General features: G+C 43.1%; 1 long non-coding RNA gene across 2 annotated transcripts in view; it reads right to left on the reverse strand.

Annotated features, from left to right (window-relative positions):
* The window catches only part of LOC146006974 (uncharacterized), a 440,234-nt gene that overhangs the window by 36,022 nt on the left and 389,145 nt on the right, over window positions 1-15,067 (reverse strand). The window lies entirely within an intron of this gene.

Here is a 15,067-nt window from a genome sequence, read left to right on the forward strand (position 1 = left end):
GGTGAGCACAGTGAGCCCCGCAAGGGGACGCGCATTACTTTACATGTATTCCGCGTCCCCTCGCCACGCTTCGGGCTCGGTGGCTCGCTGCGCTCACCACACTATATAAAATCAACTCCACGCCGACTTGGATAGTGGGGGTATGGAAAAGTCGGAGGACGCGTTCCTCCGCACTCGCCATGCTTCGGGGTGGCGTGGATACTGGGGGTGATGCAATGGCAGAGTAAGCACCCATCACATCACATGGCATGGGTGCTCATAAAATGAAGCATCGCATTGAATTTGGTGCCATGCGATCCTATGCGATATTTCATTGTATACGCACTCCTGTGCACTTAATATGGACATCGCATCACATCGATTTTCCTACGCAAAATAGCCCACTAAGCAATTTGCTTAGTGGGTGCCATGCTAGGAAACAAGTACCGTTTTTACCACATTCAAACCCTGGGCAAGCACTCAGTTAGTGAGAATAATGTGGAATTTGTTTGTAACTGTAACACACTTTCTCCATAGAAGATCAGTATTGCAGAGATATAGCTAAATAAAGTTAATTTTTTGAAAATATGGTGTCAGTTACTGACTATAGGAATTTAAGGGACAGGCAGCCTTCACCTCTCTGCCATTCAAGGAAAAGGAAACCATTCGATGATTGATGATTGCACATTGAATGGAGTGAATATGGAATATACAGTGAAATGATCCTTACTCATCTAAACATACAGGCCATTATTCTGGTACACTCCCAAAGGCAAATTCCTTCTCAAATGGACAAAACCATGTGTACTGCAGGTGGGGCAGATGTAACATGTGCAGAGAGAATTACATTTGGGTGGGGTTTTACTTCAAAGTGAGATCTATATTCCAGTGTAAAAATAATGCAGCCAGTATTTTCCCTGCACAGAAACAAAATAACTCACCCAGTCTAATTCTATCTGCGCAAGTTACATCTGCCCCACCTGAGTGTGCCTATCATCTTCCATGTTTGCACAACACTTAAGCACTTTAACCATTTGAGTGCCAACATCTATGTGAGAGATGCGCAAAATATCCGCTAAAAAAGCCAGCGTCGCTCACATTTGTTATATAAATTCTAATAAAAAATGTTGTGTAAAAAAAGATTATATTTCCTATATAAGGTAAACATCACAGGTCATTATGATGAATACAAAATGTTTGCTTGACAAATTTCACACCAATTTTGACATTTTCACTTGGCACCCAAAGGGTTACATTTGTTTTGTCTTATTTCCAACTTTTCTTAAGGTCTTACTGTTTTTTAATTTTTCTTTTTGAATGCACTAAATTGTGCCTGTTGGCACCAAAGTGTAAATTTGGGGCCATATATATTGAATAAACAGTAATAATATTAATAATAATTATTATTATTTACAATATTTTGCTATTATGGGGTTCGCACATATTTTCCCTATTTTAAATGATCCCTATAGTCAACTCAGCTCTGTTTCATAGTGGATGGACAGCAGTAGATAAATATAATTTCAAAGATATATTAGAGACCTTTACAACAGCACACTTCAGGGCAATCTATAGTTATTGCAAACGTACTGCTTAATGTTTTATGGTATGAAACTTTATCTACAGTACGTGACATATTTCAGATTGTCATTTTCATTCCTGTAACAAATGATATAATTGTCCATGTATTATCACAATAGACACATCTGGCTCACTATACAATATCACATTCACATACAATTCAGTAGGTGTACAAGCAAGAGCAGTCAGCTTGGGTTGACACTGTCTATAAATCATATCTACAATCCTGAATGCGTGAGCGCTTCCTAAATTGCTGTATCTATCGATGCCTCAAAATGTAGCTCCCTGTGTTAGGTCATTGGACTGAGACCTCTGTGTCTTGGCCTTCAAGGACCTTTCTTTATTTCTGGTTATCAAACTAAATTACAATACAACTAAATCCCACTGACTATAACAGGATTGCTTGCTGACTAGTATCTTCCTGCATTATAAAAAGCTCATTTCCGTAAGGATAAATGTTGATGTGATCCTAAAATTGTGCACGAAATCAATCAAACATGTGAAAGGAATTTTCGTTTAATGACAAGAACATGGATTACCAAGGGTTACGTTCTAATGTCTCTATGTCCTTCTGTGCAATGTATCTGTTAGAACAACTGCCCTAAAAAATGTTGGTATCCGGTCCCTGGGTCAACAATGTCCAATTCGACAGTCACTAGGTCTACCACTATTGGTCGGCAATGATGCAAGTTTAAGGTCGATATGTACATGGTCGACACTCAAAGGTCTACACAAGCTGTTAATTTTTTATTTGTTTAGACTTAAAACATACTTTATCATACAAGTGGACATAGAGAAAGGATATAATAGTGTGCCGAGTACATTTTTATGGTATCCATGTCAACATATGTCAACATAGACACAAAACTCATGTCGAGCTTTTAAGTGTCGACCATGTACATGTCAACCTTAAGCTTGTGTCAACATTCTGTCATTGTTGACCTAGGGTATGTCGACCATTCTTAGGTGTCAACCTAGTCACTATCGACCAATAGTGGTCAACCTAGGGACTGTCGAGGTAGACATTGTCGACCCATTATCCCAGAACCACATTTTTTATCTTAAACCCTCTTGCTAGTTATATACCTTAAACTGTGGAAATATGAAAAGCAGCATTAATAATGTAAAAGTACATATTTCTGATTAAAAGATGAAGTCATGCACTTCCTTCAATCTATAACATAAGGGAAAGCGGGCAATGATATTTTCGAGGAGATTTTATAGCTAGAGGAACCTGAGAAGAAGGGTATTCCCTCAGGGTTTAGGTAGTCCGATAAGAATGTTCTCACGGGACAATAGACACAAGACACATCAGTTTACAGTATTTAATAAAATAATGCATTGATGTATTTTATTATTGTAGATAATATAAATATATTACAATTCACTTTTCCAGCATTTATTAAATATAGTAAATTGTATTAATATTATTTCATGAAGAGGAGTAAGTGCTAATAATAAAAAAGATAAACAAATGTGTAAGAATGAGAAAGAATGCATTGTTCCTTTCATAGATGAACTAATAATTTAATCTCCGGTTACAGTTTTAAATTAATCTTTTAAATATAATCTAAACAATGTATTTATTTATAACTGTGTCATTTCTAAGTTTACAGTACCTGTATCCTATTAAAGAATTAATTTAAAGATTACTCTTTCAGTAACTGTAGGCAATAGAAAAGTTAAATCATTTAATGTTGGTATGAAAATTGTGGATACTTCCTGCATTGAAAAAAACCCAAAACTAAAATACAGTACAGTATTATATTAGTTGGAGGGCAAGGAATAATTGTAAAAAGCATAATTAAAACAGGAATGATTGACACATACGAATGCAGCATTGCCTGACAAACTTGTTCGCTTAGCAGGCGGGTATCAGGAAATGTGGCTATAAATTGCACACCCTTAGTATCAGGACTCTGGGGCTGTGGCTGATGTGGGGCAGTAGACACAGAGGAGTTGTTGAAAAGAGGAGGCTTTATGTAACGATACATACTATGAACCATACAGGGACCTGGAAGGCACAGGCAAAAGGATGTTGGTAAATACTCTGGCGAGGGCACAGAGTCTAAACCCATCAGTGGTTTTCACCAGGGAGACCCTCATGGGATAGTGGACTTTCCTGCGCCTGGTTTGCAGGTCGCGGACCCTCTCCAGAGTCTCCTATTATGACCTGCTGACCAGAGGTCACCTGTTACACTAGAGAATATGAGACCAATGGATCAGTGATTATTGGAAAGTTTATCGATATCGGACAAGTATTGGGCTGAATACTGATGACTGGATATCAGGCTGTGTACTGATGGCTGGTAATCAGGCTGGGTACCAATGGTACAAGTTATCCGGCTGTGTACTGGTGGCTGGTTTTCGGATTCGATAGCAATGGTACAAGGTATCAGGCTGTGTACCGATGATAGGTAAACTTTGCACTGACTATTCCTGGACGAAGCACTGGAGCAAGATGGCAACGAGACTACTGGCAGAGTGAGCGGTAACCAGGTGAGTATAGCAGTAGGATCCAGAACTGGGGTCAAATAAACCAGGAGCCTTGGTGATCTTCAGAGGTAAACCGGATGAAGACAATTGTTCAGGGCACTGAAGCACCCTGGGAGGCTTCCTTATATTCTCCCCAGTGCCCACTGATTTATTGCATTAAGCAGCACCTTAGACATGAAAAGGAAATACCTTTACCTGACTTTATCTGTGTCACATGATTGCTGATGAACTGGTCAGAGTGGTTGATAGAGGTCAGCTGACCACCCATGCCGAGGAGAGGATGCGAAAGCAACAGGGACCATATGGGTGACTAGACAAGGGACATTATGCCAGACAGCGCCGGCGGCCAACCTGCGGCACATGGAGAACCAGCAGGCCAGTAACAGACACATGTGGACAGCGCGACTACCACGATTCCTGTCAGTGGGTCCCAAAATAATTAATTGGAGTCACGTGCGAATACGTGCACAGCTCCAATTCACTTTAGTGCATAGCACAGTGCACGCTATATGAACGCTACGCTACTGTATGTCGTGTTGTATGCCTGCACAACAGGAGTCACGTGCGAATACGTGCACAGCTCCAATTCACTTTAGTGCATAGCACAGTGCACGCTATATGAACGCTACGCTACTGTATGTCGTGTTGTATGCCTGCACAACAGCACAAGAGGACACATTTGTATGGTCATTCACAATGGAAAACTTAAATAAAATACAAGACTAAAAAATATAGTTCATGCTACCAGGGATCAGAGAATATTTTTTTCTACTGCACTGGTACACTGAAGGAATTAGTATGTCTATAAACGGGATCCCGACAGTCATTAGCCCAATGTCGGGACCCCGACTGTTTAAAACCCCAACACTCGGGGTTCTGACAGTCACCGGCTATTCTCCCTCGTGGGGGTCCTAAGATCCCCATAGAGGGAGAATAGAATAGATGGCAAGCGTAGTGAGCCACTGTGCCCGCAGGGGGCTTCATTGTGCTCCCCCCACTGTCTGATTCCGGGCAGTGGGGATCCCGACATCGGGCTCCTATACCACACCCCTACAAACAGTGGAGAAGATTATTAAGGAATCATATATCTCCAGTTATAAATGCTGTATTATCTGGCCAAAAGTACAGAGTACTAACATACTATACTATATTGTGGCCTTGATATAAATATAGACCCACTGATTTGCAGTGATCTGTTTATGTTATTGAGGTGTTCAAGATCAGGATTCCCCAGTGGATAAGATGTTATTAGGAAGATTTACTTATCCATAACAGTGGGATGTTTTTTGCCTATATTGATTTATATGCTGATTTGCACTTATCCCAATTGGGAGTGCAGGTTTCATTCTTTTCGCACTATATTTTCTTTCATTGTGACTACACCTGAGGCTGTTTTCCAGGCCAAATGAATGTCATTATTTTGTGCAGGACTTCAATGAGAGAAACATATGTAATAACAATGGGTAGTGCCTGGTATATTTCTACGTAACACATTTATCTTGCCTGATAGCTCATCCAGGCAAACAAGTGACAAGTGAATTCTAGTTGTTGGGGAATAGATATATGTTTCCTAATGTAATTCACAATATTGCCTGGTTTCGAAAATCCCCCAATGCAATATTTAATCTTTACTCTCATTTAAGATTATCTTTTTGCCTTCTATATTTATAAATAGTTAAAATCCCATAAAAATCACAGCTTCTGCAATGTGCTTTCACTTTGAGCTGTGACAGTTTTTAGCCCACACTCAGTGCCTATTTGCTCTTTCCTTCAATCTTTGTCTTCACAGCTCCCTCTCTCCAAAATCAGCAAGTTTGAAACAGATCAGTATGCATATTGAGCATAGATATATATATAAACCATCCTATGAGGTAAAAAGTTAGGATAAATTTAGGGTAATATTGAACGTAATATGCTTAAAAGGAGTAATATATATATATATATATATATATATATATATATATATATATATATATATATATATATATATATATATATAAGTTTCCAATAACCGGCACTCCATGCATAATTAGTAATCTTTCGCCCGGTGCCTGTCCTTCCAACCAAGTGGATCCATATAGTGACCAATGCGATGGCACTCGTGGGCTAACTCCAAAAAAGAAAACGCTGACCCTCGGGTTTTAGCAACGTTTCAATGATTTTACTTCATTGTCATCAGACTCAATTTTACATACAAATGCACATACCTTATATACAGCACCACACCACTTGTGAACATGGCACTTCCGGACGCGGGACCTCGCACCCGGCCGGAGCGCAATACATTGACGTCATCGCCAGTTGCCCGTTGTCCAGGGAACCAAGATGCGTCTATGTGCGTGATTCAGACACCTATACCATAAGACAAAAACAAGCATTCACTTAGCGATTTATACAACAGGAGTGGACTAATATGCATGTACAGTTACAAATAAACAAACAATAGCATGGAAACAATCCCCTGTACATATATTAAAAACACGTTATACCCAATTGATCATTCAGACCAAACGGGGTTAACGTATTCAATCTCATAATCCACTGACACTCTCTTCTCAACAACACTGTGCCCCGGTCACCACCTCTACTTAAGGGGGGGATGTAATCAATCATCCGATACCGGATTGAAGTTAGACTGTGTCTGTGCTCTACAAAGTGGCGAGCAACCGGCTGATCGCTTCCACCTTGCTCCAACGCCAATTTAATGGCAGATCTATGGGCTGTCATTCTTTCACGAAACATCCGTTCCGTTTTCCCAATGTAGGATAATCCACAAGGACATATTATTTGATAAACAATAAATCTCATTTTGCATGTCAAATGGAACCTTATATCGTACATTTTGCCCGAATGGGGGTGTTGAAAAGATTTCCCTTTTAGAAGAAAACCACATGTGGTACAACCACAACCAAAACAGCCATTGCATCGTAATATGCTTAAAAGGAGTAATATATATATATATATATATATATATATATATATATATATATATATATATATATATATATATATATATACATACATACATATATTGGCAGAAGTGGTCTTAAGATAGTACTATAACTAGGGCCGCCGAGAGGTATGCCGACTCCCGTAAAAGGAGGCATGGCCACCTCCCGCGAGTGCTGTGCTGACAGAAGGCTCAGCATGAGCTCTCCCGCTGTCAGTGAGTCGCTCATGCTGAACCTGCTTTTAGCACAGCACATGCTGTAGGTGTGTGCTGCTGCTGCTGCCCCGGAGGGACGGGGGGGTCAGATCAGGGCCCTCACGGGCCCCTCCATCAAGCCCGGCCCGGGTAATTAGTACCCGATCCCCCCCCTCTTGGCGGCCGTGACTATAAATAATAACAAAAACTGATTTAAGTATAAGTTTAGACATTTACTGGCTCTGAGAGCGCTGGAGTAAGCTGTTTTGACGGCGACGGGAGACACAGGTGGGTGTGGGTGGGGCAGCATCACAGATATCCTTCTGAGCAGCGTTCCGCTTTCCGGCGCCAGGCCTGCTGAGAGACTGCCATGTGGCTCAAGACTTTACAGTGGCTTTGCGACAGGAGGATACGTTGGGCAGAAAATCCCTGGGTGCCGGGAGGAAATGGGACAGAGAGAGGCCGCCTCCCATGGAAGTCACTTTATTCCAAGGTGGAAGGTGGGTGGCTGGGTGCTCTGTGTCTGCTGCCTCCCTGCATGCTGCTGGGGCTGAGATCCAACTCTGGAAGTCAGCATGTAACCCCTGGCAGAGCATGTAACTCCATGGCAATGAGCATGTTAACCACTGGCAAAGCATGTAACCCCTGGGAGAGCATGTATCTCCATGGCAATGAGCATGTGAACCCCTGGCAGAGCATGTAACCCCTGGCAGAGCATGTATCCTCTGGCATAGCAGGTTAACCCCTGGCATCAAGCATGAAACCCATTGCAACAAGCATGTAGGTAAGTGAAACTTATGTGGCATAATATGTGTGGTATTATATGTAATAGGCATTACAGTGTGTGGCATAACATGTAATGAGTATTATGGCATGTGGTATAATATGAAATGGATGTGCGACATGTGTAATAGGCATTACGGTGTAAATTTTATCCACTTTGGAAGTAGTGACATAACAATGGGTCTACAGACCCCAAGATGGCTTGGGGGGCCAGCGCCGACAGAGTGTGCTTAGAGCTCCGTCCAAGGGGACCGCAGAAAGTTGTACAAGGGCCTAGGATTTCTCTGGGCGACCCTTATCAATGCACACTAATGTTTGTATGTATGTATGTATCTATCTATCCATGTTTGAGCACAGATGGTTATATCAAAAGAGCTGTGGTGCTAATTCACCTGGTATGGCTATCCTTAAAATCTGGACTGTTAGTGTGCCTTTAGGGCCATGTTTGGGAACTCCTAATTAATTCAAGCAAATCCAGAGAATACCTCAAACCAGCTCCTGGTAGAAAGCACAGTATAAGCTTGGGAGGAAGCAACATGGCTTTAATAATACAGTAATTGGAGGTAACACTTAAATTGTTAAAGGAATAGTACAGTTATACCCCTTTCAGACAGAGAAAAAGACCCGGGAATTTTCCAGGTCCAGGCAGGTAGACCCAGGTTTTTTTCTCTGACTGAAAGGGTTGACCTGAGACTAAAATGCCAGGACTCTGACTCTGGAATTTACATGGGTTTTTCCCATGTCTTAATTAAAAAAAATCTGTCTCGCTGGCTGTCTGAAAGGGTGTGACCCGGGTCACGGAAAACGGCTCTGATTGTGTGTACTGATGGGGTGTTGGCTGTTGGCTGAGTGGGCATGGCACTGGTGCTGGCATCTGAGGTAATTAGGGAGCTGCAGATAAGAGTATGGTGCACTGGACAGCACACTGCGCAAGGCACAAGCATGCATGCACTGTGCAACAATGGTGCACTGAGCAAGGTGCACGCATGCATGCATGGTGCACTGAGCAATGCGCACCTCATCTCTGTGTCCCCAAAAGAAACTGTCCTTTTTTTATGACACACAGTATATTGCAGGTATAACCAGGCTTCTGTGCTAAAGAGGTTGACCTGGGAATTTACTGGGGGTAAGAGCTTTCAGCCATGTCCTACTTGGGTTTTGTATTCGTGAAAAACCCAGGTTTTGGGGATTTTTTCTGTCTGAAAGTGGTATAGGCTCATGGGTCCTCTGGTTACAATAAATATAATTGGATTACTCAAAATCAGTAGTGAGATTATTTAAAGTTTCTAATCATAAGACTCCATCATTATTGCAAAAATTTATGAAGATAGAGAACATTCCTGCCCGGTACCATTGTGAACATCTGCCAAAATCATTGGTCCAGGATATAAATCGATTTGTTTTTTGATAAAGAGTATTGATTCCCTTGAAGAATGTGTCTGTGAAGTGAAACTGCAGATGAGCCTTGACGGACCGAAAAAGCCTTCTCAATATCTGGAGCGATCAGGACAGGTAGCAGTCTGTGACTGTCACACCTGTGGTCATATCCGAACTGGAAGCAACCACAGGTGTAGGGGCTAACTTGATTACAAGCTGTAGTACCATAGGAATAATATAAGTAGTAACAGTGGCATAAATTTTGCTCCTCCCTGCCAAAAAGTTTGTGCCCCCCCCCCCCCCCTGGGGCTCCTCTCCAACATGTTTCCCCGTGATGTGATGACATGCATAATGGAGAAGCTGAAGCAGGAGACCAGCAGACACTGCTGCTTCCCTTGGCTCCGACGCATCCCAGGCTGCCCTAGAACGCCCATCTGCCCACCCATCCTGTACACAGTAGCCAATAGCCGGCTCTGTGTACAGTCAATTGAATCAGTGGGGGGATTTGTCGTCTCTGCCATGGCCGCACCCACGCTGTCTCACCTCCGGTGCTTGGCCATTGGGAAGCAGCAGGCAACAGAATGTCAGTGCATCGAGCGGGTGCCGGCGCCCACATAGATCCTGCTGCGGCTTGCTCCCCCAAGCAGCAGCTGGGGCTGCCTTACAGTAGTTACGCCACTGTGTAGGAAACAAAATATATAATTAATTTGGGGGGGGCGCTAGAGGGTTTTTTGGCTTGGGGGAGAAGCATTTCAAGTTACGCCACTGACTCCGCTATTAAGTTGAGGACATGTCCACACTCCTTCCAACTGTATATCTATTATCACTGTATATCTATTATCTATTTTGCGTTTGCTCACCCCCACAATTCACCATGGTTTTGAGAAGGAGCAAATTGCACTTCCATGCTGAATTTACTCCTAAATGTTAATTAAAATCAACCTGTTTTAATTTAATTAATTTCTTTAAACAATATATTTGCAAACAAAGATTTTTATGGAAATCAATCCATACGGCCAATTTTACTACTGTAATAGTTATCACAGTAAATGTCCAAAGTGATGTAGAAGCCGGATAGTTTTCACGGTAATTAGCTGCCTAGTGACTCGCCTTATGTTTTTAGGAGATGATAAATTGGACTTTATCCTGCACATTAGTACAGGCACACATTGAGACCCTCTGCACAAACTAATCAGTTACGTGCTGCTACATACATTGGTATTGTATTTACAAGATAGAAGTACTGTATGGATGATGTGTCTCAGACAATGGAGAACTGTGTGACTGCTAAGAATGGGCAGTACGGATGGTATAATGGTTAGCATTACTGCCTCACAGCACTGAGGTCATGGGTTCCATTCCCACCATGGTACTAACTGTGCAGAGTTTGTATATTCTCCCCGTGCTTGCGTGGGTTTCCTCCAGGTACTCCGGTTTCCTCCCACAATCAAAAAATATACTGGTAGGTTAATTGGCTCCCAAAAAATTAACCCTAGAGTGTCTGTGCGTGTACATGTGTTAGGGAATATAGAGTGAAAGCTCCACTGGGGCAGGGACTGATGTGAATGTTCAACAATTCTCTGTAAAGCGCTGCGGAATATGTGTGCGCTATATACGACACTGTTCATAAATTAATAATGTATCATTTCTGGTACAGTTCATATTTTATGAGAAAAAGTTCTCATTACATAATAGGGCCTAATTCAAAATCATTCGGGACAGGGCCCCGTTCCGATGTTTGGTGGTCTGCACATAAGCAAGCGCATATTTGCGCATATGCACACCCCGCAACATACAGTCTCGGTGAGTCACACACTCGCCGGGCCATTCCTTGTGGGGGTAGGAGGGCCAGAGGAATGGGGCCTGGTCATGGAAACACCTAGCGTTTTATGGTCGTCCCAAGAAAACATTAAAAGTTCCCATGGGTACACAGGCAGGCCGAAGCCTGTCGGGGGCAGGTGGGTGATGTCACTGACTTTTATTTGCAAAGGCATCAGAAATCATTCGATGGCCGGCGACACATCCCCTCACATGTTACTGAGGGGAATAGAGAATGGTGGTGTCTCATGCGCTCGGTAAGCTGTGATGTTCGCAGCTTTCGGAGCCAACCTGAATGGGGCCCATAGTTTGAGGTGTAGTCTATTAATTCTAAAGCTTCTGCTTGCTGTACTGTTTCTAAGCACCTGTGCTATGTAATGTCTGAACCCTTCCTGGAGTTTGATTCTTTGATTGGAGTTATAGCGCTCATATTACCAATTCAGAGATGTTTTTTTTTTTTTTACATATTTTATTCCTTCAGTACCTGACAGTAATTGCCTGTACAACAGGACTCTGTGCCATTGTTCCCCTGGACATGGTTCTCTCTTTGTGACTGTTATAGACCTGCGCTGAGCATTTACTGTTCTCTAATTTTACTGCCTTCTTCTCTAATTGTCTGGAATGTCTTTGCCTCATAATTTGGTTCCTCTCTCCGTGGTTCTCTGCAGCTTGCTATTGGGACTCCATTAGACCCTGTAATAAAGGCAGTGGTTACCATTAGAGTTAACATCCTATGGAAGCCATTACCAGCTACTAAAGGTACAAAGGATGCAATTTCGTTAGAGTCCTAATTACTCTCTTAGCTTTGTGCCAGTCTCCCTTCAGTATCAGAGAGACAGTCTGTCATTTTCCAACCATACTAAAAAATGGCAGAAATGCCCAACAGAAATAAGTTTACTTAAAGCAGAATAGTACTGCATCATATGGACATTACACCTGTTTCTCATGCACCTTGTATGCAACACCTGTCCCATCTGTATGCTGGCATACAGTACATGAAGGGACATTGTGCTGTTTGATATATAGTTAATATGCAAATTTGTGTTATTATGGGAACCTTATATTTCTATTAAACTTACTTAAAGTACACTAAACTCTGCAAACATTTTAACAAGTCAGTCATATAACATTTAAACATTTAACACATGCAGTATACAATACTGCATGTTTTCATTTTATTCTCGGCTCTGATTGGCCGCTAGGCGGCCAATAGAATCATTCGTAAGAGAGACGCGGAAGATGAAACATCAGCGTCTCTCCTCAGTCCGTCTCGGGTACCGGCCGGAACAGTCCGGTGTTTGTTATTTTCTGAAGACCATGACTACTTCGGACAGAAGAGGACAGATCTTCGCCGGATGAGGTTGGTGAGTTGGATTTCCTTCCACAGGTACCCCTATGGATTTCTTCGGATCCTGGACCCCGGACTCTGCAGCCTTGAAGCCCTGGCCCCCGGACTCCAGACTCTGCAGCCCTGGACCCAGGAACTATGGCACCGGACCCTGGACCATGGAGCCCCGGACCCTGGAGCACCGGACCCTGGACCCTGGAGGCCCAAACCCCGGACCCAGGGACCTACCGACGGGCTCAAGATAGTTAAGTATCAGTATGTGTGAGCTTTGGATGTAAGTTTTATTTTTCAAGTGTCTGTGTGTGTGTGTGTGTGTGTGTGTGTTTATTTTACTATTTTTCATATTGTGGAACTACAAGTGCCAGTGGGCCCTTTAATGCCCTGCATGCTGTGACTTGTGGTTCTCCAAGTCCCAGCTTGCAGGGGAGGCTTGCTGGGACTCATAGTTCCACAGTATTAAACAATAGTTAATTCTTTTTTTAACACTGAATAAGCCCGGTAACCACTGCTCCAGGGTCACCGGGGACAGCGCCAGGTTTCAGCCTGGTCAAGTAAGTCCTGGAGGGAATCGGTACATCTGTCAGAACAGACTTAGGTCTACAGTCATTAAGTCGACCCTGGAAGGTCGACTGGCCCCAAGGTCGACAGGGTTAAAGGTCGACATTCGTCAAGGTCGACATGGGTCAAGGTCGACATGACTTAAGGTCGGCATGGCCCAAGGTCGACATGGTTTTAGGTCGACAGTCATTAGGTCGACATGAGTTTTCACTGTTTTTTTTACCCGAATGTCGACACAGTCGACATGGACACAGCTGGAGTTGAACTGCAGCCCCTCGCATCTCTCGCTTCGCTTGCAATGCTTCGGGCACGGTGCCTCGCTACGCTCGGCACACTTTTTATTCTCTCACCACACCCTAGTGGATGGTAGGGTATGAAATACCGCCTGTCAGCACATGTCGTCTCAAAAACGTGGGAAAATTCATGTCGACCTAATGACTATCGACCTAAAATCATGTCGACATTGGGCCATGTCGACCTTTAACCCTGTCGACCTTGGCGCCAGTCGACCTTCTGGGGTCGACCTAATGACAGTCGACCTAAGTCTCTTCTGACAGATGACCGTTTCCCGTCCTGGAGTGGGGTCCCCACTCCCCCAGGGCCCCTGGCCAGGCTGACTGGTCAGTAGGGTTAATGTTTTGGCCGTGGGAACTTATATAATAAGTGTCCCTCGGCTGTGACATTGCCCTGCTGGCTGGTTTGGCCTGGGGCTGGTTCCTAAAATACAGGGGACCCCTACTCATTTTGTCCCCCGGATTTTGGGAACCAGCCCCGGACCTGGTTGTAAAAAATCGGGGAACCCCTATTTGACGGGTTTCCTGATTTTTTAATACCAGCCCGGCTCTTTCAGCCTGGTGCTGGGTACGGCTGTGGGGGGGGACCCCACGCCATTTTTTAAATTAATTTATTTATTTTACCTTTTTTTTAAACACTGCAGCCTGCAAGGATCTGACTGATCCATGCAGACTCCCTGTACGAATGGTTACGCCATCGGAGGGTTACAAAGCAGTCGTATTTGACTGCTTTGTAAATTAACCTCCGGAACACGATTGAAACAGCCATATGCAGTAGTATTCATTCATATTAAGAATACGAATACGAAATTTCGTATTCGTATTCTTAGTAGATTTCCCCCCTAGAGTCACCAAGAGACAGTCAGGTTGTGACTTACCAAGTTAACTAGTTGCGATGCGTCCCTAAGCCAGTAAAGTATTTTCTGCACCACATCCTGGAGAAAATGGTCTACATATTGGGATAGAGGTTGGGAAAGGGAGCCTATAGACTAAATAATTGGCCTCCCGAGGGGAGACCAAAGTCTTATGTAGATCAAGGGCACTCTGGGGAAGTCTTGTGTCAGAAATCCCTGAGTGTCCTCCTCTAACCATCCATTGGCACTACCCATCTGCAAGATGGAATCCAACTTCTTTTTATAGAAGAGCGTGGGGTCATGTCTAAGTTGTTTATAACATGTGCTATAGGATAGTTGGAGCAATACTTCATTGATATACTGTAGTCAGAACAGTTCATCAAGACAACCACCCTGCCTTTATCTTCAGGGCAGATCATAATCTTTGAATTTTCCCTCAGTCTTGAGTGCCAGTTGTTCATCCTTAGATAAGTTAGATCTAATAACCCTAGAACGCTTGATCTTGGGTATCACATCTTGCCTAACCAATCGCATGAAAGTGTCAATGGATGGGTTATTAACAGGTGGGTCAAATCGGGAACGAGATTTAAAGGGATTACACATAGTGGCTATAGAATAACTAGGATGCCTAGTAAAATAGTCCTTCAACTTTAATTGTCTGTGGAACCTAAACAGTTCCACCTCACACTCAAAAGGGTTTTGCTTTTGCATTTGCACAAAGTTTAGACCCTTATTTAAGACTGCCAATTCTGGGACCGTAGGCTGGTATATGGACAAATTATATACCACTATTTTTTCTTGTCTTTGTCTGCCTTGTTTTTTCCCATGTTTGACC

Source organism: Crinia signifera, chromosome 6 (assembly GCF_055691185.1).
Source record: "Crinia signifera chromosome 6, ASM5569118v1, whole genome shotgun sequence".
Classification (NCBI taxonomy): Eukaryota; Metazoa; Chordata; class Amphibia; order Anura; family Myobatrachidae; genus Crinia; species Crinia signifera.